This window comes from Syngnathoides biaculeatus, chromosome 19, assembly GCF_019802595.1.
Source record: "Syngnathoides biaculeatus isolate LvHL_M chromosome 19, ASM1980259v1, whole genome shotgun sequence".
NCBI lineage: Eukaryota > Metazoa > Chordata > Actinopteri > Syngnathiformes > Syngnathidae > Syngnathoides > Syngnathoides biaculeatus.
Window position 1 is genome coordinate 16,674,273 of NC_084658.1, and position 21,845 is coordinate 16,696,117.

At 45.6% G+C, this 21,845-nt stretch overlaps 1 protein-coding gene across 2 annotated transcripts in view; it reads left to right on the forward strand.

The window, feature by feature from the left end:
- The first annotated feature begins 3,666 nt into the window (after positions 1-3,666).
- LOC133492501 (serine/threonine-protein kinase H1-like) overlaps positions 3,667-21,845 on the forward strand; it is a 71,725-nt gene continuing 53,546 nt past the window's right edge. Inside the window, exons 1-2 of one of the 2 annotated variants that reach the window (XM_061804774.1) lie at positions 4,166-4,218; positions 4,314-4,433. The gene's annotated coding sequence lies outside the window, so the exon portion shown is untranslated. Of the gene's footprint in view, positions 4,219-4,313; positions 4,434-21,845 lie in introns of both variants that reach the window. The other variant, XM_061804773.1, reaches the window with a different exon arrangement.

Here is a 21,845-nt window from a genome sequence, read left to right on the forward strand (position 1 = left end):
AATTAGTGAGCGTCCATAAGGGGAACGGAAGTCCTTGTTTCGATTGCCAAGGCGAGCTAATCTAATTCAAGACGTCAGCTCAGTTTGTTCTTTGCGGAGCTTTGACTGTCTTGAGGTTCCGGATTTGGGCATCTGTTGCGTCCTGAAACTCTTCTTTTCAAAGTCTCAGAGACTGGCACCTCTCAGCCCCAATTCATTGAAATAATTTATCATATCTGTTGGGCGGAATCCTCCCATCTCCAACCCGATTACTCTTCACGAAATCAAAGGGATACCGCCTCAAAATCGTGCTCAATTGCTAGTTTAAAATGCCAAAAAAAAAAAAAAATGCTAATTTACCATATTGGCATTGCTTAAGATAGTAGCAGGCGCAGTCCACGTCACATGTTGTGGCGACAAAAGGCCTTAAAGACTTCCCTTAAACAAATTTTCCAAAACACTTTCTCAAAATTCTCAGACCCATGACTGAATAAATACCGTCATAATATTCATCAAATAAAATGATGAGCTACGCAGTTCAATTGGCAAAAATGAACATTCCCTTCCGCACCAAAGCAATTCATCTTCAATTTTCAACAAAAGAAGTAGCTAAACTAATTATTTGTTATTTTACTTCTAAAGCAGCCAACGGCAGTGAAAGTGTGGATAATTTATTGAATTATTTCACGTTTTAAACTATTGATGCAGGCTGTGTAAAAGGTTATCCATGGTGCACGCCGTATGGATGCTGAAAAATTGACGTTTAGCCAGAAACTTTCCCAGGCTGTAGTTTGTACGCCCATGTTGAACTGAAACGTGGGACATGACGGCGAAGACCCATCAAAGTCTTGCAAATCTCGTCGGCGTCTCCCCAAAGACCTCATTATCCTCTTAATTCACAATTAGTCCCCGAACAAAGGAGGACACCTGGCGCCCACACACCAACCCCGTCGGTTCCGACGCGAGACAAGTCTCACCGGAGAGGAGCCGGACTGACAATCAACAGGTATACGTCGGCGGTGGCCAATGATTGACGGCAACCTGGTGACTCCGAAGACCTCGGCCAGCTCGTCGATCCTCCGTTTCCGTCTTTACGTCTTGAAGCCACGAGTTCTGCTCCATGTTTCTAGAATGCCGGCTCGTCCCCGGCGGAATCATCAACGGTGATTGCAGTCGCCATGGAAACAGTCCTTGGATCGGACAGCAGATGCTTCATTTCCATATGTGGATTAATTCAACGACAGCGCACTGTTTGAAGCTGACAAGAACGTAAATTGGAGTGACCTTAATATGATATGACTAACACGAGCATCTTAGATCAGATGCATGCAAAATCAGTCGGGTCCTTGCGGCATCAAAAAAAAAAAAAAAAATGCCTGGAAATTTAAAAACGTTTGCTGCAGAGATGCCAAAGAACTGTTTGACATCATGACTGGGTTAAGGTTTCAAACAAGGGTTAAGCTTTCAAAAACAAAGTTTCTAGCACGGTTGCGTTTCAAAAATAGGTTCGAGTTTCAATTGAGGGTTGACGGCGGGGTTAGCGTTCAAGGTAGGGTTGTAAGACAAGTTAAGATAGTGTTTTTCAATTTGGGGGGCGTGATGGCAGGCGGGGCGCCAGACTATCATGAAAGGTTTTCATTATTAAGTAAACCAAGCAGACGGAGCCCAAATTTTACAACCTAGCATGCAAAACCACACCAGCCACCAAAATGACTGAAGTGACAACTGTGTTAAGGTTTGCCAAGTAGAGTACAGTTTCAGACACGGTACAGGGTTAGGGTTACGAGGTTTAGACAGATTTCAACCTGGTCAAGCGGTTAAAAGTGGGGTTTGACGCTGGTATTCCAATTAGCGTTTCAAATAAAGGCCTCAAACACGTCAGGGTTTCAGGTCGGAGTAACAAGTGAATGTTCGAAGCCACAGTTTCTTAAACAAGGGTTTAAAGTCCGGGTCGTTTTTTTCAAGCCGCGTTGGGGTTGTGCAATGATTCGTTTTGCGTCAAATGAAAACAAGCTTGTCGGTGCGTCTGTATTATCAGTGATTGTTTTGACGGCGAAGTACTCCCACCTGCGTCTCACTTGATCAGCGTCTTCCTGTCGTGATTGTTCGTGTCACCGGTGAGCAGCCGAGCACTTAGCGCGATAATTAATTGTTAATTGTCTCATTGTGATGTCGTCTTGGAAACGAAGGCAGAGGCTCTCCCGCTGTCTATCGGTTCAATCTTGGAGGCGAGAGTCAAACCTCATCTTCTTTTTCTCGTGTGTTTGAAGATAATGAAATGCAAGCCGTGACTAGACAGCGACGCGTTTGTTTCGCAAGGTTCCGCTCCCGGGTGATTAGCGTTAGCCCGTCAACAACAGTCATGAATATTAGAATAGTCCAATCTTTCATGGAAAATCATCATCAAAACGGGTTTCGCCGTTCACCATCGCCCATTCCTCGAGTATACTTGATTCCAATTTGGCATTTCAGTGGCGTGAACACCTTGGGAGTCTATGGATAGGTTTCCCATGACGTCACCACAGTCCTGAGACCAATCGGATACATTCACGATGGAAAAAAAAAACTTCACGCTTCACTTATCACCCGTGTTCTCTGACTTCTACGACACACAAGATGGCGTAGTTGGAAACCCATCCATTGGAATTGAAATGACAAAACGAGACGAAAAACTGATCTGGTCACCTCAAAACGAAATGAGCGAATTCCGGATCCGATGAGCGTTTCTTGTTACGATGCCTGGGCAGCATCTCTAAAATATTGTAAAAAGCCACGAGTACCCGGAGGAAGCGCATGCGCGCAGGGGGCGAGAACATGCAATCTCCGCAAAGGCGGGTCCGGGACTGAACCTGGGACCTCAGAACCGTGAAGACAACGCTTTACCAGCTGAGCCACCGTGCCACCACGCTTGACCCATGTGAATTTTTTGTCTTATTTGGATTTAACGTGGTACCTCTACTTACAAAATTAATCTGTCGTTTTGTAACGTGAGGCTTTCGGAAGGAGAAACGCATTTTTCATGTAAATAGCCTAATAGGTACCCAAATAACCAGTGTGCATGATGTAAAGAATAATACAAAATTATGTTTGTTTACCTTAGAAACATAATGTAACGAATGATTTTTAAAAAAAATCATGTTAATTTACTTTTTGCGTTGCATAATGATGCGAAGAGAAGGGTGCGTGCGATAATAGACACCGTGGGGTTACGAAGAGTAGGAGGAACGTAATTCCGCTCAAATTGTAAAATTCTCGGGCTTTCCCAGCAAAACAATTTCCTCAACTTCAGGTTCAACCTCCACTTCGAATCTCTCGAGTCGAGCAGCAGCAGCGTGAATGTCACATGCACGAACGTCTCGTTCATATTTCCCGACGATTTCTTGTTTTGTTTTCATGGACAAAACAACTCTTCTTCTTCTTGGGGTGACCACATGACAATGGATTGAGTGACCAAGATCCAGGAAGTCCGTCACAAGTAAAGATTGACTCCTCCCCGCCCCCCTCAAAAAAAATGACAGACAAGACAGACAAGAAAGACAAATGATGCTACGTACTAGCCAATAGGGGGTGCTACTCTATTGGGCCACACATACTATGAGACAGGAAGTGCGTCTTGGCTAAAGATTGACGTCCCTCCTAGCCAATGTCATGTCAGCAAGACGCTCCAGCTGTGGCCAATGGGAGAGGAGCCCTATCGCGCCGCTTTCAGACCAAGATACAGTGCAGGATGTTTATGTTCGGTGCAATCCAGCGCCATTTATTGCCATTTCGTATCCTGAATTTCTTTCGTAACTAGAGGCGAAAAAATTTGTAACCAGAATGTTTCGTTCGTAGAGACTTTTGTCGGTCGAGGTACCACAATTATGGTGTTATCAGGAATGGAACACGAAACCAATTACCATGTCAACAGCAGGATCTGGGACTGGGGGGGGGGGATTCAATCCCACATCAAAGGGCAACCAGTTGAGAGGGTGAAAAATCAGTGAAATGCGCGAAATCAGAACAAATCGACCGACTTCTTGGTTTGAGATTTCACTGGGCGTCATCTAGTCCTGTGTCGATGTTCCGGCAGCCGTCCCGGTCTGGGGTATCCAAGGACACTATCTTGCCTCCTGTGTCTGGGCTTTGATGTAAAACTTCCTTCCTGTGCGACTAAAAGTCCCCCGGAGCATCATTGGCCGACATGCGGGACGTGTGACAGGAAGCCCAGCTGGGAGGAACGCGAGCACGTGAGCTAAGGTAAGGCGGAGGGTCCCCCACCCCCCGCCCCTTTGTTTGCTGCAGGCTGATTATGTATATTTATGTGGCTCACCGGTGGGGGTCTCGTGAGTCAGCTGCATTTTTCCGCGACGGGAAGTCTTCGGGGAGGATGTGACTCGGCTTCCGCTGTCCATGTTTGTTTCTGTCGGAGAACAAAGTAGCAGGAACAAATGTCTCAAGGAATACAAAATGAGGTGAGCTCAGAGGGGTAACATATAGAAGGGGGGTTCTTGAACTTTTAGGGCTTCCCTCCAAGAAACCCCTCAAAATCGGAACACCGATGAAATACAATCAACAGGTGAAACGTCCAATGCCACAGGAAATGGTTGGTCATTTTCGAGAAGTTCCTATTTTGGAGGGGAAAACCTTAAATTGGTGTTCAAGAAGTTGGAATACTACGAGCATAAAGTCGTGTTTTGCTGAGTTAGCCATAATAATTCAAATTTTCAACAACTTCATTTTATTCTGCCTTACATTCTTGTAAAGTCAAACTTCAATGTGATGAACAACCACACTAATGGGACTAAATATTCTTGGCAATATTTATGCTTGTGTGTGTGTGAAAAAATGTGAATATATTCCTGTGATAATATGAATTTTCTTTTGAAACAACTTTGTTATGGCCTCGCATGCAGGCTAAGAGAGTTGATGACGCTCACGAGGGCACACCCCTTTCAAAACAGAGACCACGTTACAATAATTTCATTTGATAAAACCAGTTTAATTCTTTACATTTTTTTGTGTGTGTGTCCGATCCAGTGCAAATTTTCAATAGTAAAAAGAAGTAACGATGTTTTTAGGGCGTGTTTTGGAGAGCTGGAACGGAATAATGGCATTTGAATTCATTGCCATGAGGAAAACGGGATTTACAAGGTTGGTCACAGAACAAATGCAACTCGGGTGAGCCCAAGGCACCACCGAACATTTGTCGGGGACGCACGGCTTTAAAATGCAGTTCACGCGCAACAGTAGCGCGAAACAAATGTTTATTAGCATCAGGCTATTTCTCCGTGGAGAAGCAGGTAAGATCATTTCCTGTTGTGATCGCAACATGACGACAGTCCCCCCCCTCCCCAGACGCCACTGCGCAGCGCTAACGTTTGGCTGACAAATTGAAAGGCCGCGCTGGCGTTAATCAAAGCTAATAGCGGCGGCGCTTACGCTCGCGTCTCCGAGGTGATCTTATTTGGCGAATGCGCAAACAAACACGGCAGTTTTATTAGCCGGCTTGCCGGCCAATTCCCACAAGCAGCGGCGGCGGCGGCGGCGGCTACAGACAAAGCAACTCTAAACCGTGGCCCGGCGTGCACCTTCTCACCGGGCAAATGCGAAAACGCCGCTCCGCCAAACTGTGCAGACAGCTCCGGATCGGGTGAACACGCGCCAGCAACCCACGCCTGGCAGGCCGCCATTTCCAGACAGCCGCGTTTGTTCGCGCGAATCCCGTCGGGAAGCGTCGAGCACAAGAGGGTCCGTTCAATCCCGAGCGGCGCTTCGGGCTCAACTTTGGCAGAAAAAAAAATTGCACTTTGGCGAGGAGAGGAAATCCGGCGGTGCCTCGACCTCTAAGTCCACACCTTCATAAGTTTTTTTTTTTTTTTGAGAAGTTTGTTTTGTTGTTTTTGCATCAGGCTGGTCAAGTCGCTTTAGTGGCACAAAACGACATTTTAACCAACATTGGCGGGTTGGCGTTGACCAGAACTTTTACCCGAACCCTTCGTGGTGCCAGTAATTAACTCCTTATGCGATTCCATCCATTCCAATGATGACATAATCCGATTCGCTCTACTCATGATTTGATCTGATTCCCTAGAATCACGATAAGATATGATTAACCGATTTTTATTTTTTTTTAAATTCCAATTAGGAAACTTTTGACTCCTATTCCATTAAGGCACGACTCACTCCAGTTGCAACAAGATACATTTCAATATGAAATAATTCAAGGCAATTCTATCGTTCACTCCAATGTGGACAAGATATGATTGACGGTATTACAATATGAACCGGTTCACTCCAAATAACACCATTAATGGCAAACACGACAAAGTCTCGATTCAGTTTGGACTCCAATTACAAGATCTTGCGATTCACTTCCGTTATGACCTCTCTTTTTTTTTTTTATTTACCATAAAGACTCCTACATTTTCCACAAAGAAACAATCGAAAAACTGTTCCTCAGATCACCGAATGTGCTTTAATTATGTGGAAATCGTGAAAAACGAGCACAAAAAAAACCCCAACAACACCTCTGTGGAGAAGGCAACAGTGAATTTTGTGGAGGAGGTGACGGGAGGCAGCGTTCAGATAAACAACACGCACCGCCAAACTCGACACCTGCGACATTACGGCTTTTTCCGCGGAATTTCTCCGGATGAGCAACGGCGTCCCCGGATGCGGCGACTTCATTAGCGCCCGGTGCGGCGACGCTAGCCGCTCTGCTTGTTTTCGGGGGGCCGCCGCCCTTCTCCCCGTGAGCATTTCTTGCTCCTTTCGTATACGCACATAGCGCGACTAATGGAGGCAGAAAAGGATTTGGAAGGAGGAGAAAAAGCAAAGGAATGAAAAGAAAAGACTCTCCCGAAGTGTGCGAGTGGCTGCGTTCGAATCGGGACGTTGAAGACGGTTCGTCAACCCTCTCCCAACTTTAAGGCACGACGCAAACGGATTGTACTCTGTAAAATATAAAGCCGTAAAAAGCGCTACATATTTTTCGAGCAGGTGGCTTTCACTTGCACTTACTCGAATAGTCGACATCCACGCCACCTCCAGTACTTTATTTTTGCATTCAATGCCACATTTGGATCGCGACGGCGGTCGTCCGAGTGTCCACGCCGACGGCTGGTCGAGAATCTGCGGCGTGAACTTTGCGGATAAAATTAAAAAAACGAGAACCTCAGCGAACTTCACGCGCGTCCCTCTGCAGACGAAACATGTCGTCCGTGACCACAATGCGACCGGAACCGAATGATGAAACAGTCGCGCAACAAGCGTAACACGTGCGACGCTTTCTGCTCGTCAGCACAAACGGTGACGATTTTTACCATTTACAGCTACGAGAAATACGTAGAAATGATTTATAGATACGGTAAAAGCGAGTGTACGTACTGTAGAACTGAAGTTAAACAAAGAAATGATTCTATTCTATATTGATTATTTCTACCATTCTACTATTATAATACTGTGAGTACCCCCGACATCGACGAGATGTTTTATGTACCTTAAATATTTTCTTTTCTTTTGAGAAACGTTCTTTTCACTTGACGTGAAGCAAGAATTAAAAATGCATTTTCTGATGATGGTTGGTTGTCAGATTATTACTTCGTTATCATCCGATCAGGCCAATAACTACAGTTAGTTGCTCGTTCGCCTGGTTCGTAAGCAAGTCATTATTAGTCCATCGACCGGTCGGATACTTGGTCGGTTTGTCATTTCCTTGGTAGCCATTTATTCGGGAAGACAGATATGAATTGCTTGGTTCATTGATTGGTCAGATTGGAGTTATGATTAGTTTTATTACCCAGATAATCGGTTAGCGATTTTGATTGTTTTGATAGTTGCAGTACTGGTTTCATCAGATTGCTTAGTAGTTATTTACTTTGGGTATTTAGTTTTCTAGGAGAATTACAGAAAACTCAGTGACTAGTTGTTTTGGGGGGCAGTCAACTGACCATTTTTTGAGGTGCTGGATGAAGGTACAATTACAAGAAGACATTTTGAGTCAGGTATTATTCAAGTAGTGTGTTAGCTTCCGAGCACATCAAACGATTTTGTTTTCATTTGGCGGTGAGGGGTTTGTATTCGTGAACTTTCCTTGTCTCCGTTATACGACTTGAGGCTGATCATGAAGCAATTTCAACATTTACTGGCGCTAAAGATCCAGTAGCGGAGAAACAACATGGCCACGCGCGTCCGTAAGCTTCGTGGCCGCTCGAACGCTCCTTCTAGCCAACCTTTGCGTTTTATCGAGAAGCTTTGAGGCGGCGGCACCTTGAAGTGCGCGCAGATGCGCCGAGCTCTCGATAATGACGGCAGGAAGGCGAGCTGAACCGCAACCGCGCGCTAACAGCTCTTTACCGGCCTCGCCCCCCGCTAATACGCTCAAACACGTTACGAGCACGGGAAGAGCTCCGACGCTTAAGAACCGAGAGGCCAAAGAGGTGGGCGTGAAATGCGGGAGTCACACAACCGAACTTCGAAATCCACTTCCTGTACATGACTTGAGACGCGTATCATCAGCTGTACAGTTTCAACAATGTAGCAATTCATTATGACATAGCAAGCGCTAGAAAGTAAAGATACTCCTATTGTAAGCAGAAATGTAAAAAGGCTGCAGAAAAATGACTCAAGTACAAATAGTCGAAACGTCTGCTTAGGTACAGTTACAAAGTATTTTTTTAGTCACTTAGTTCCCAGCACTGCTTTTTAGCGCATTAAATATGCAAGCTTGAAAGACAGCCACTTAAGCGCGAAGGGGCCGCCGGTCGGGAGGGGCCACCTGAGGACCGACGGAGGAGGTGGGGGGCGTTCGCCTCCGCGTGATGGAGTGCGCGCACAAGTCAAGTCAAACGGGTCCTTGTCACCGTCAACGCGGACCGGTGGAGACGACGAAACGACGTGAGCGAGAAGCCGTAATTCAACCTCGGCGGTTCTCGGAAGGTCTGCGAGAGTGCCGTCGTAACCATGGCGACCAAAGGAACCGCCGACTGATAACTCGTATTCAAATCAGAAGTCAAGGATAATTGATCAACTATTAGCCCAATCCTTTGGTAGTGGGGGAGAAAAAAAAAACATATTGTCATGGTTACACCCCCGGACCGCGGGTTTGACGTCTGTGAATTGCAGCAGTGAGAGGACCGGACACCGCCCCAAAAAGTCCAGCGGTCCACTTGAGTTCCAGTCACATTCTGTTTTTTGTGCCAGGGTGTCATTTATACCAGAGGGCAGATCCGGGGGGCAGGTCAACAACCGGCGGATGCGCGGCAATGGAGCGGTTGCCTCCTGTGGTATTTTCAGCGTGTGAAAACATGACGCCTCATTTGACCGTTCCTGCCCCCCCCGCCCGCCGCCCCAAACGCAATCACCCGCCTTATTACGCGCGTACTCCGCCGAGGCCTCGTCGGGGTCTTCCAGCCGAGCCTCTGCCGGCGTCCGACCCGCCGCGCCGCTCTCGGACTCGCCCTCGGTCGCTCGAGTTCTCCTCCGACTCGGGCGCTGAAACATAATTTGCAATTCATGGCGGAGAATTATTTTAAGACGAGGAAAACAGAAGAAATCGATCGCTTCGCTTTGGGTCAAGTACAAGTTCACGTCAATCTCACATATCTACAAGAAAAAAAATAAACGAGGGTGTATTAATACACGGATAAAGTTATACAATTTTGAGAGCAAAAAGCTCATTTTGGGAGGACATATTTTATTTGAGAATATTAAAAAGCTTACCAGCAAATTACTAAAGTTGTATTTCTCAAATTCCCCTTTGACTTTAATGCCATAATATTACAACTTTATCTTGGAAAATTAAAATTTGGGTCGATTCCAACTTTTTACCCCAATGATATTTGGCGATGATTACATCTTTTGTTCTTGAATAAAATAACAGTATTCTTAGTACATTAGAGTTTTTGTCTCACAGAAATTTACGATAATAATATGAATTTTTTTTTACTAATTTCTTCACCAATTAGTGGTATATATTGTAATATATACTATTATCAAAAATGTATTTATATAACTTTGTTCTTACAACATTTTAGTGGTATGTATGGTAGTCATGCATATTTTTCTTGGAAGTTTTTTTTTGTTAATTTCTTCACCAATTATTGGTAGATATTGTAATATACCATTATCAAAAATGTATTTATATAACTTTGTTCTTACAACATTTTAGTGGTAGTCATGCATATTTTTGTTGGCACAAAGTGACTTTATTCTCGTATTTTCTTTCTCTGAAAAATGTGATTTTGTTATTGCAACATAACTTTTTTTATTGGGAAAAAAAAAGCCAATCCATTTCTTTGCTATTTAGGGCTGGATGTGCTACTTATGTTTAATTCTGTTTTAAACAATATGACTTTATTCCCATCACACTTTTTTTGTCTAAAAGATGTATTTTATTGTAAAATGAAACTTTTTTTTTCCACTCTCAAAATCAACTATTACTATGTTCGCACTCGTGGTTGTTGTGTAACTATTCTTTAAAAGAAAAAAAAGATTGTCATAAAAAAAAAATGACTCTTTCAAAAAGTTATTGTGAATTTTTTTCCCTCAAAAATAACATTTTTTTTTCATTCCTTTGGCCTTTAGTGGCGCACATGCTAGCTCATGCTTGGATTATGAAATGGAAAAATTAGAAAAAGTTTGAAAACCCTTGCTTTATATAATCCATGACTCACCTCGCTATCGTCCTCACACGTTTGGATTCTCATTGCCCCCCCCCCCCCACCTGCCCCCTCCCCTTCCCGCTTCCTCGCTCACACGTGAGATCCGCGTACCTGCTTCCCCCGTCCTCCTAAAAATGTCCGACCGCCAAAAATTTCACTGGCCCAAGATCCATCGAAGGCACGTTGGCACACACGTCCGGCGGACCGCGGCTTATCTGGGCACGACCCCCCCCACCCCCATTTATCCCCTCCCACCCCATCACTTGTGATGATGAGCTGCAGGCAGATGGCGACGGCGGAACTAGAAGCGACTGCTGACTCGCGTAGCATTTTAGTTACAGTCTTGCTTGTATGATTCCGGCTCGGGGTGCGACGGGTTCAAGGTACGGTCGCGCCCTCGGGCTTTGCGGGGGCGGGGGAGGGGGGGGGAGCCGACGGCGGTTCGGTCGACGAAGAAAAAGTGGGCTGGGGGGCACGGCGAGGTCATCTGAGCAAAGCGGTCGCGATAAAAAAGAAACTAAAGCACGGAACATTGAACATCATGTACAGTAAACAGCCGGAACTCAAGGCAGACATTAAATATTAGTTTGTAAATATGACCAATAACTGGTGTAAAGAATATCAAGTATGATTTTGATATGGGCGCCACGGTGGATTCAGCTGGTAAAGCGTTGGCCTCACAGTTCTGAGGACCCGGGTTCGATCCGCGGGTTTTCTCCGGGCACTCTGCTTTCCTCCCACATTATGCAACATTAGTTGGACACTCGAAATTGCCGCTCGGTGTGATTGTGAGTGTGACTTGTTCTCTCGATGTGCTCTGCGATTGGCCGGCGACCAGTTCAGGGTGTCCCCCGCCTCCTGCCCCGTTGACAGCTGGGGTAGGCTCCGGCACTCCCTCGCGACCCTCGTGAGGACTAGCGGCAAAGAAAATAGGCGGATGGTATGTTAGCAGTGTATACACATTAATGTGACGTAAACATGAGAAATTTGATTTGTAAAGACATTACATAATGTCATCATAATACGTGGCATATTTATGTAACATAATGACGTAATTAGCGCCGTCGCAGCAAAACGGCGTCTATCGAGTAGCCGCGAGTGAGTTAACGCGTTTGCAGGAAAATTACCGCGTGGGCACGGCGCTCGGCGGCGGCGCGTCAAATGTCATGTCATGACGCCGGTTACGTGGCAAAGTGTCTCGACAGCCAGTGAGTCAATATGTCACGTACAGACACAGAAAACTACACACTGGGAAATACGCTGTCATTGAGTCCCTTCGATACGATAGATTTAAAAAAAAAAAAAAAATGTCTTTTTTAAAAAATTTGTAGCAACTTACATAGTCCTTATACTGGCCGAAAGAAATGTTAAAGAGCTAACAGGCATTAGCTCGAATTGGTGTTTTTAAACCTTGTTGATGTAACTGAAGAAGAAAAAATGCAAAATTTGACAACTGTAATTTCGAACAACTGAAACTGGTGTTCATTACGCTAGCTTAAGTACAGTAGCAAAGTATTTATACTTAGTAACGTCGCGACACTGTTAGGGAAGAACTTCAAATGATTAGCAAGCACTTTGGGGAAATTACAGCTGAGTGTCAAGCGACAAATCTCCCACAGATTTGTTCCCCGAGCTAATGTTTGATGCTAATGTTTAATGCTGGGAGCCGCCACGCGTTAATGAACGCCGTCATTGGCTGGCGTGCGGCACCTCAACAGGCGCTAGCTATCACAGCTAATTGCATCGTCCGTGGTGTTCTCCACCCAGACGCTCTGTGGCTTTTGTAAATATGTCATTTCGAGACAAAAGACGTAATGACGTGTTCATTTGGATGATTAAGTCAACATTACTCGTCAGCGGGTGGCACGGTGGGGCAGCTGTAGAGCGTTGGCCTCACAGTTCTGAGGACCGGGGTTCAAATGTACCCCGCCTCCTGCCCAAGAACCAAAGCCAATCGCCACAATTGTATGAAAAGGTTTCTCTTTGTGAAATTAGGCGGAAAACCAAAGACTACCTGACAATTAGCTTGTGATTGCTAACGTTAGCCTCTTTCTCTCTCTCTGTGGTGTTAAAGTCGTCATCAGCTCCATATGTTGCAAATCTCCCTGCTCTGCTGCTTTCAAAACGAACTAACTCACGAAAAACACAAAAACAAAAGTTTGTGTTGGCCTCAAACTAGCATTAAGCTTGCTAAGTCACTCCCCGCGTTGAACAAATGAGGCGGCGTGCCGTGATAAATCACCGAGATGTGCTCGGACTTCATTTGCAGTTCCTTTTTCTTTTTTCCGACACCATCGATCAGTTTTTAGTCAGTTTAAAGCCAAATGCGATTGGGGCGTAAATCCTAAATCGTGTCAGTGATGATCACGATGCGTCTTCCTGCCGAGGCGCAATTGTGATGCTTCTTGTTTTTATCCGAAGCGTCCCCAGATTATCGGAAAAATTCAAAAAGTGCAACTCGTAGGAAAGGATTTGTTCCGTGTACTCAGTTGTCAAGTTACTCGTTTGTATTTCGAAGTACCTGATTGGTGATGTAAAAACTTGATCGATGTGATTTCTCATCAAATGCTTTTGGTAATTATCCATCCATCCATCAATTTTCTGAGCTGCTTATCCTCACGAGGGTCGCGGGACCGCTGGAGCCAATCCCTGCGGGATAGACTCTGAACTGGTTACCAGCCCATCGCAGGGCACCTTGACTCAGACAACTGTACTTGTGTTTGACCCAGTTTTGTGTCTGCTTTGTCCATATTCTGCAATGACCGCCCACTTTTTCCCCTGATTGGTTGCCCCTCTACAGGAGATTGATATGTGAGAGCACACGGCGATTGATCATTACATTAAAATGCAATATTTTGTACTTTGGGATTGAAGTATACCTCTTGTGACGGCAGTGCCGTAATATCTTCTGACAACAGCTCATAAACAGGCAGTGATATTTCTTTCATATCATCGCCTGAGCGGAGACGGACTCGGCCGCGCCACGCGTCGCCTCCCCGTTCGGAGGTAATCAGTACGAACAACGCCGGCGGTTTATTTTGCAGGCGAAGCGGCCGCAAATGAGTTGAAATTATTGCAGTTGGCCTGCGTGACGGAGCACAACGTCCGCGCTATTAAATGTTATTTGTGCGCCGGCGAGCCGAGAGATGAGAGAAAGGCGGACTGGGAACGCGGAATGAATAGAAATGGCGGCGAGGAATTAAAAGAAAGAAAAAAAAAAAGTGGGGGGGGGGGACAATAACTTCAGACCATCAGAATGCAGCGGGGGTCACGGTTTGCGTCCGCCAAACGAAATGCAATAAGCCTCCGACTCAATCAGCGAAATGCTAATCGTGTCGCCGTCCCGACATGCGGACCAGGCGCACGCCGCGCATAACTTCTTCGCCGGATGACACGGCAATAAAAAGCCTTCCACAAACGAATTACGACAACATTCGTCAGGATTTTTTTCAGTCATTACAGTAAGCAGCTCGTCGAAAGATGCCAGCGTTGTGAATCGCTCACCGCGGCTGCCGGCTATCCAGAACCGGAATTTTGAGTTCAAAGGTGAACATCCGCGACCACACTGGAAGTGTTTTTCTTCTCTTGATGTCGGAATTGTGCATCAGTCCCTGCTGAGCTGTAGCTCTTCAAAAGCTGTCGTCCTTTACTGTAGAACCAAAATTTCAGTCAGTCCGGGTATGACTCGGAACTTGCTCATCAGCCAGTACACTTTCCAGGTATACAACAGCTGTTTTCTTTTATGCGGTCTTTGCTCCATATTAAAGTTGGACATCAGTCACTTTTCAAATTGTTTTCCTCTCTCTGTACGACTTGCAATTTGTGCATCAGAGATTCAAAATTAAATGCATAGGAGTCTTGACATCTTCTTCTTTTCCTTTCGGCTTGTCCCGTTGGGGGTCGCCACAGCGCGTCATCTTTTTCCACCTAGACCTATCTGGTGCATCTTCCTCTCTAACCCCTAGAATCTTCATGTCCTCCTTCACAACATCTATCAACCTTTTCTTTGGTCTTCCTCTCGCTCTCTCTTCCTTGACAGCTCCATCCTTACCACCCTCCTACACATTTCCTCACTCTCTCGCCTCTGGACATGTCCAAACCATCGAAGTCTGCTCTCTCGAAACTTGTCTCCAAAACATCCGACTTTGGCTGTCCCTCTAATGAGCTCATTTTTAATCCTATCCAACCGAGAACCTGAACATCTTCATTTCTGCAATCTCCAGTTCTGGTTCCGTGCCACCGTCTCTCATCCGTCCATCACGCCCGGCCTCACCACTGTTTTATAAACTCTGCCCTTCATCCTGGCGGATACTCTTCCGTCACGTAGAACACCAGACACCTTCCGCCAACTGTTCCACCCCGCTTGGACCCGTTTCTTCACTTCCTTCCTTTGGTTTTCCTCTTGCTCCCTCTTCCTTGACAGCTCCATTCTTACCACCCTCCTACCCATTTCCTCGCTCTCTCACCTCTGGACATGTCCAAACCATCGAAGTCTTCTCTCTCGAAACTTGTCTCCAAAACATCCGACTTTGACTGTCCCTCTAATGAGGTCATTTCTAATCCTATCCAACCGAGAACCTGAACATCTTCATTTCTGCAATCTCCAGTTCTGGTTCCGTGCCACCGTCTCTCATCCGTCCATCACGCCCGGCCTCACCACTGTTTTATAAACTCTGCCGTTCATCCTGGCGGATACCCTTGCGTCACGTAGAACACCAGACACCTTCCGCCAACTGTTCCACCCCGCTTGGACCCGTTTCTTCACTTCCTTACCACACTTACCGTTCTTCTGTATTGTCAACTCCAAGTATTTGAAGTCGTCCACCCTCGCCATCTCTTCTCCCTGGAGCTTCACTCTTCCTCCTCCGCCCCTCTCGTTCATGCACATGCACTCTGTTTTACTTCTCCTTTCCAGTGCGTGCCTCCATCTTTCTAATTGTTCCTCCGCCTGCTCCCTGCGGAGTCATATGAGTCTTGACATCATATCTGCATTTCAGTTACTACACTGGACCGCTGTCAAAAGTTGTTTCCTTCACTAGGTGGGATGTCAAGGTTGTGCATCAGACACTTCAGTCGCCCGCCAAACTTAAACTTATTTCCAGCATTTATACCCTAAAGTGTGTAGTGTCACACGTGTCTACATCATGACTATGAAATTTCCAACGGATAATACAAAAGGGGGAAGACTGTGAAAAAGATTCGTCCTGCCTCTTCGTGTTCCGCGGAAGCAAAATGGACGCATTCGGTTGTTCACGTTCTCAGCGTAAACATCTTGTCCTTGTGTTGCTCTACAAGTCCTCCATAAAAAAAGGGAAAATGCTTTACAAGCAGCTGACAACAGAGATTACGGGTCAGAACCGACAACACGAGGAGGCAATTAAAATGAGGATCCCGCCAAGCAGAAACAAAACGGGGAGAAAAAAAAAAAAACGCAAGCCCCGTGGTTGTAGGCGGGCGGGGGGGGGCGGGCGGGCGAATGAAGGGAACACGTTCCGCGTTCGCCTTTTGTGCTACAGTCAAAAAAAAAGTGATAAGACGCCACCCCCGCTTGTGCTTCACCTGCGTTTCATGCGCTCGGGTGGCCAGATATGCTAATGCGGCTCGCGCAATTGCTCAGCCGAGCCCTTCTCTCCAGCGCCCTGACGGAATTCTCAAGTACGGCTAATGAAACGCACTCGAAAAAAAAAAAAAAAAAACCCCAAAAAAACGGGGATCAGCACGCTGCGATTCTGGAAAGAGCGACGCGGCTCACGTCCCGCATCGAAAAAGTTGAAAGACGAAGACGGCGTCGCGGGCAAAAACTGCGCACGTCACGTCGATGGAACTGTCTAGGATGTGATGACCTGATCGCAAAAAAACTGTGAGGCATCCAGAAATTGAGATGCGGTAATTGGAAAAGAAATGTAATCGGCGCCGGTGTGAATCGGAGCGCGACCCGAGTGAATTATATCGGAATGCGTCGCGTGAATAATATCACATTGTAATTGGAGTGATTTGTGTCACGTATTGTGATTCACATCGCGTCGCGTTGCAAGTGGAGTAAATCTCGAATATCATTAAGACTTAATCGCGTCAAATCGTGATTAGCCTGAATTGTATCAAATCGAAAAATGGAGCGAATCGCGTCGTGCACGTCGTATTGTACAAACATATCTGGAGTTAATTGCGTTGATCTAAACCGAATGATTCAATCTTATCGTCAAGTAACTGAAAGCAATTTTATTCTTAATTGGAGTGAATCATATCACATCGTATTGAAATGTGATTCAAGTGAATTTATCATGTCGTAATTGGACCGAATCACATCGCATTGTGATCGCCGGCGCTTCCGTAGCGCATCGACTGAAATGATGTCCATTTACAGTTGAAGTCCATTTGTGTTAACAGACTACGCGCCATTTTCCAATCAGAAAATATCTTTCATTTTCACAACGGCACTTCATTTTTTTTTTTTTTTTTTTTTTTTTTTCCGAGTCGCTCCATGTTACGACGCCAGCAAATGACAACTTTCTCTGCCGAGGCGACATTACCGCAGCCGGAAGAAAAAAGCACACGGTCACATTGTCCTGTTCCGTTTTGTTCCCTTACCGCCGGGCCCTAAATAACCCAGACGCAGACGGACCGCCGCAGCCGCTCGGAATTAGCATGAAATTCCTTTATTGGCCGTCTCGTTCTGTACCTGAGGCACATGAAAAGAAGGAGGACGTGTGAATTACGTGGCCGATAAGAGCGGCGTCTTTGTGCCTCCTCGCGAAGGTTATCGCGCCGCTCAAAGCTAGCCGCTGACCCGCCCGCTTGATTAAATCGTAAAAAGGTAATTGACACAGTGCGCGGTGTTTAACATCCAAATAATAGCGGAGGGGGGGGGGGGGGGGGGGGAATTGTGCAAAAACCTCGGCTGAGTTTTGCGTTCCCTAATTTGCAAATTCGTTCCGCTGCCAGACAAAAGTGAAGGGACGCGATTGAGAGGCTGGACGAGGACCTTGAGGGAGTTCGTTTCCTGGCCCATTTGTGTCAGTTTGGCGCGGCCCCAAAACCAGGGGTCGTGAGTTCGTATCCCACTGGGGACTCTACTCCCCAAGAGGGGTTGCGTCAGGAAGGACATCCGGCGTAAAAACTGTGCCAAACAAATATGAGCGTTCATCTGACATGTTACGCTGTGGCGACCCCGAACGGGACAAGCCGAAAGAAACAGCAGAGGTGTGTGAGTTCGGTGCGGGAGAACATCAGGATGTCATGGAAATGTGTCTTTATACGTGATGGAGCGGCGTCCGGTCGATTGCAAAAGGTTTTAGCGTTGCAAGGAACAATTAAACGATTCCACGTTGACACCGCGACGTCGCACGACAACATTCGGCGACGACGTTCCGCTACGACGACCCTCGACCTCGTGCGCTACGATGTCGTGCCATTTCGAAACGGGTATTTGGGTGGAAAAGAAATCAAAAGAAAAGAACTTGCGCGGACCAGTCGCGGCGCGGCGGCAAGTCCGAGGCGCGTAATCAGTAAGCGAAACGCACGCTGACCGTAATTATTGCGCACGCTGCTAAATTGCACGTGAAGACGTCATAATGACTGCATTTACGGGGCGGACGCGTAGCCATTAACGCCCTCCTTCAATCCCCGGGAAACAGCCTAATTGTTGCTTCTGCCGCAAGCTCGATCTCAATGGGAGTAATCATATGCGGAGTGCTTTTAGAAATAAATTGTAAATAATCCTTCACCTTGGAGGGGATGATTGGACGCCTTCTACTCGCAAGTTTGCACGGAGTCAATGGAAAAGTTCTCTTTGTAAACGTGCAGTGTTGGCTTCCGTTAGCTATAGCTAGCGTCGTTACAAATATTGAAATATAATATATAAAAGAAGAAATGGACCAACTCATTCATTTTTAATAATAGAAAATGTTGAACATTTGAAAGTTTGTTTTTTTCTTTTATGAAAGATCATGTTTACGTACATGTTTGACACAAGGACATTTTTTTTTTTTTTTTACCGAGGATAAGCACTTATTTTCACATTTTCTCTAAAGAAGAAAAGATGTATTTCTGTTATCTAAGTGGAGGTTGATACAAACTCAAGAAAATAAAAATCCCAAAAAATCACCGGTCCTCCGCACGGCTCGACGTGGGCGGACGTCATCGCCGTCGGTGCAATCGCGGCGCTCGTGGGCGTGGGCGCTAATAAAAATTTGCAAATGTCAGCTGAGCCTTGACGAGATGAAATATTCCGCTGAAGAGGTTCACCTGTGCGTTTTAGAAAAAAAAAAAAAAAAAAAGGTGAGATGATTTAATTTTAGACTGCAAGATACCGATAATTGCGAGGGGAGAACCCAGTGAAATAGTCACCTCATAACTTCATATTTCTCACTCCAAAATGATTTGGGCTCTTCTGTGTGATATCACTTGCAAAAATGTCTTTTCGTAGGGATTTATTGAACTATTTGTCTTTTTGATTTGATGTTTTTCATGACTTATTGTTTTTAGTTTATACATTATTATCGTATTACTACACGTGCGATATACGGGAATTTGTTTAAGGTGCTCTTGTATCTAGTTTGTTATAAAGTTGGTATGCCGTACAAGATGATATGATATATTATGGGACGGTAGAAATAGATTATTTTGAATGGGATTGCACATTGTGTTATGCTATTGTATGAGTATAAGTAGTACAATATTTGTCGGCGATCAATGCATACATATTAAAGCAAAATGGCGCGGGAACACGTGAAGGCGGCGATTCAAATTACGTGTCAAATAGAATATGAAAAGAAGTTTGTACAAGGATACGTCGACTCTGATAAAGAAAATCCACTTTGCAGTCCAGTAAAGTTCCCGCCGAAGGAGCGAGAGAATGCAATAAAACCTTCGCCATCCTTCAGTGGTGACAGCTTGTCTGATGATTGGGGAGAATATAAATCTAACCAAAAAATAAAAAATAAAAACCCCTCACAGTGTCGCACTCTCCGTCTCCGCTGGACAAACAACGGCGACGGCGCGGCGGCGGTGACCTTCACGCGTCACCGGGATAACATCGTTCCGGCGCTCAACGCGCATTTCAATTTTTAAAGGATAATATTCGCACGGAAGCTGTGAGCGACGCCGCCGGAAAGGCCAAAGAAAAGAAGTGAAGACAATCAAGTCAATGTAAAGGCGGCGGCCTTTCCAAAACCGAGACGGACACGGATTCAAGTTGACACTATTTAACACGCCCCGCCCAGGTTCCAAATCCACCAGAGATGCTACAAAACCCACCAATTCCCAGAGACTTAAAAAAAGATTTCAACTCATTAAAACAATTGTTCTCGCTCGCTCGCTGCTAGCGTACAAGACGGGCTAATGGAAATTAGCATCGATGTTACAGTACCCGAAAATCTTCAAACGGCTGTGGCTTCGCGCGTGGAGCCGCAGCGCGTGGAAACGGCGCGCACAATGAACCAGAATTAAATCAGCATTGCATATTTTAACGCCGTCATGTTCAACCAGGCCCTGAAATTAAATCCGGCAAAAGGCGGCCATCTTAAAAACTAAAATACCGAAGACGAGCTAACAGAGAATAGCAATGACGTTACCTTGATTTATAAACTGTGAAATTATTGCTTCTTGAACACGCACGGAGCAGCAAAACAGGCGGCACGGTGGAGCAGCTGGAAAGCATTCGCCTCACAGTTCTGAGGTCCCGGGTGTGAGCCCAGACCCGTCTGTTTGCATGTTCTTCCTTGGTTTTCTCCGGGTGGGCACTCCAGTGTCCTCCCACATCCCAAAAACGTGCAACATTAATCGGACACTCTAAATTGCCCCGTCGGTGTGATTGTGAGTGCGGCGGTTTGTCTCAATGTGTCCTGCTATTGGCTGGCGACCAGTTCAGGGTGTACCCCGCTTCCTGCCTGTTGACAGCTGGGATAGGCTCCAGCTAGTGAGGATAAGCGACAATGCATAGCTGGATGCATGGAGCAGCAAAACATACAAACCCCTGATGCTCACTTTTCTTTGCGCCGCCTCTCTTCCATTCGGGTTCTGTGCTGCCGTGTTGTGGCACAACTTGGTACTACACTAAGTTCAGACTCGGACATAAACATACAATGAAAAATTTTTTTTTTTTAAAAAGCTGTGATATAGCGACAACGCAAAAAAAAAGGGAACGGCGATGTATGATATTAAATAATTTAAATAAATAAAATTTCTAATAATCACAGGAAACGCTGTAAAATGCATTCCAGGCCACTAGTTGGCAGTGTCAAATTGAAAAGAAACAATAAATACCTCTGGAGTGTTACACAAAAGTGCATTTTCCCCGATATTCTTTGCAAGTACATCCCAGGTTTGTTTGTTTTTTTTCCATGCTAGCTAAAAGGCGAAAAATGCTCAGGCATTGCCTTGGGCATCCCTGCGTGTGATTTAAAAAAAAAAAAAAAAAGAGGCACACATGCATTCTTAAAAGTGATGAAGTTGCTGGATGAAGTGCGTTGCGTTCACACACACACACACAGACGCGTCGTGCACAAGCAGAGATTGCGGAGAAAAGACCTTGAGCCGCATTTGCATATGAAAAGTAAACTCGTGTGTGGGAAGCGATATCCGCCTGGGTGGATGTTACACAAGCGCTCTGTTTCATTCACGGCTTTACTACCTCACTTTTCCCTTCCCTTTCTCGCTTTTTCAAAGTGTTTGGCTTGGGCCGCGCCAACGACGCGTTCAATATTATTAATTGAAGGCCCCGAAAAGGAAATAAGAAAAGAAACGTGAGAGAGTGCTTTGACGCCAAAGCCGCGTCATTGTATTTTGCTATGCGACAACTTAAGACCCGAACCCGTGCGGGAAACCCAAATTTTGATACCTTTATCGCGGTTCCAAATGCAAACCCTGCAAAGCCCAGTTTCAGACCAAAACCTTCAGACCTCTTTTGGGTCTTAAAATGGGGAGAAAAAATGGATGTCAGCAACATTACGTCTTGCGCTGTAAACAAAATATTCATAGCACAGTAGTTAGCTTTCAGTTCCCTAACCTACCCCCTTACCTTAACCCGGCGATTCCCAAACAGTGTCCCGGGGGTACGTTAGTGTGCCGTGAGCGCTCTTCACATTTGCCGGGGGAAATTATCCAATTTTATTATTATTTTAACATTTATTTCCAAGAAATAATGTATCTTTCTTCATCTATTTATGCCCGTGAGGCACAATGACAGACAGAACAAAAAAAAAAAAAAGTCTTCTATTCGATGGT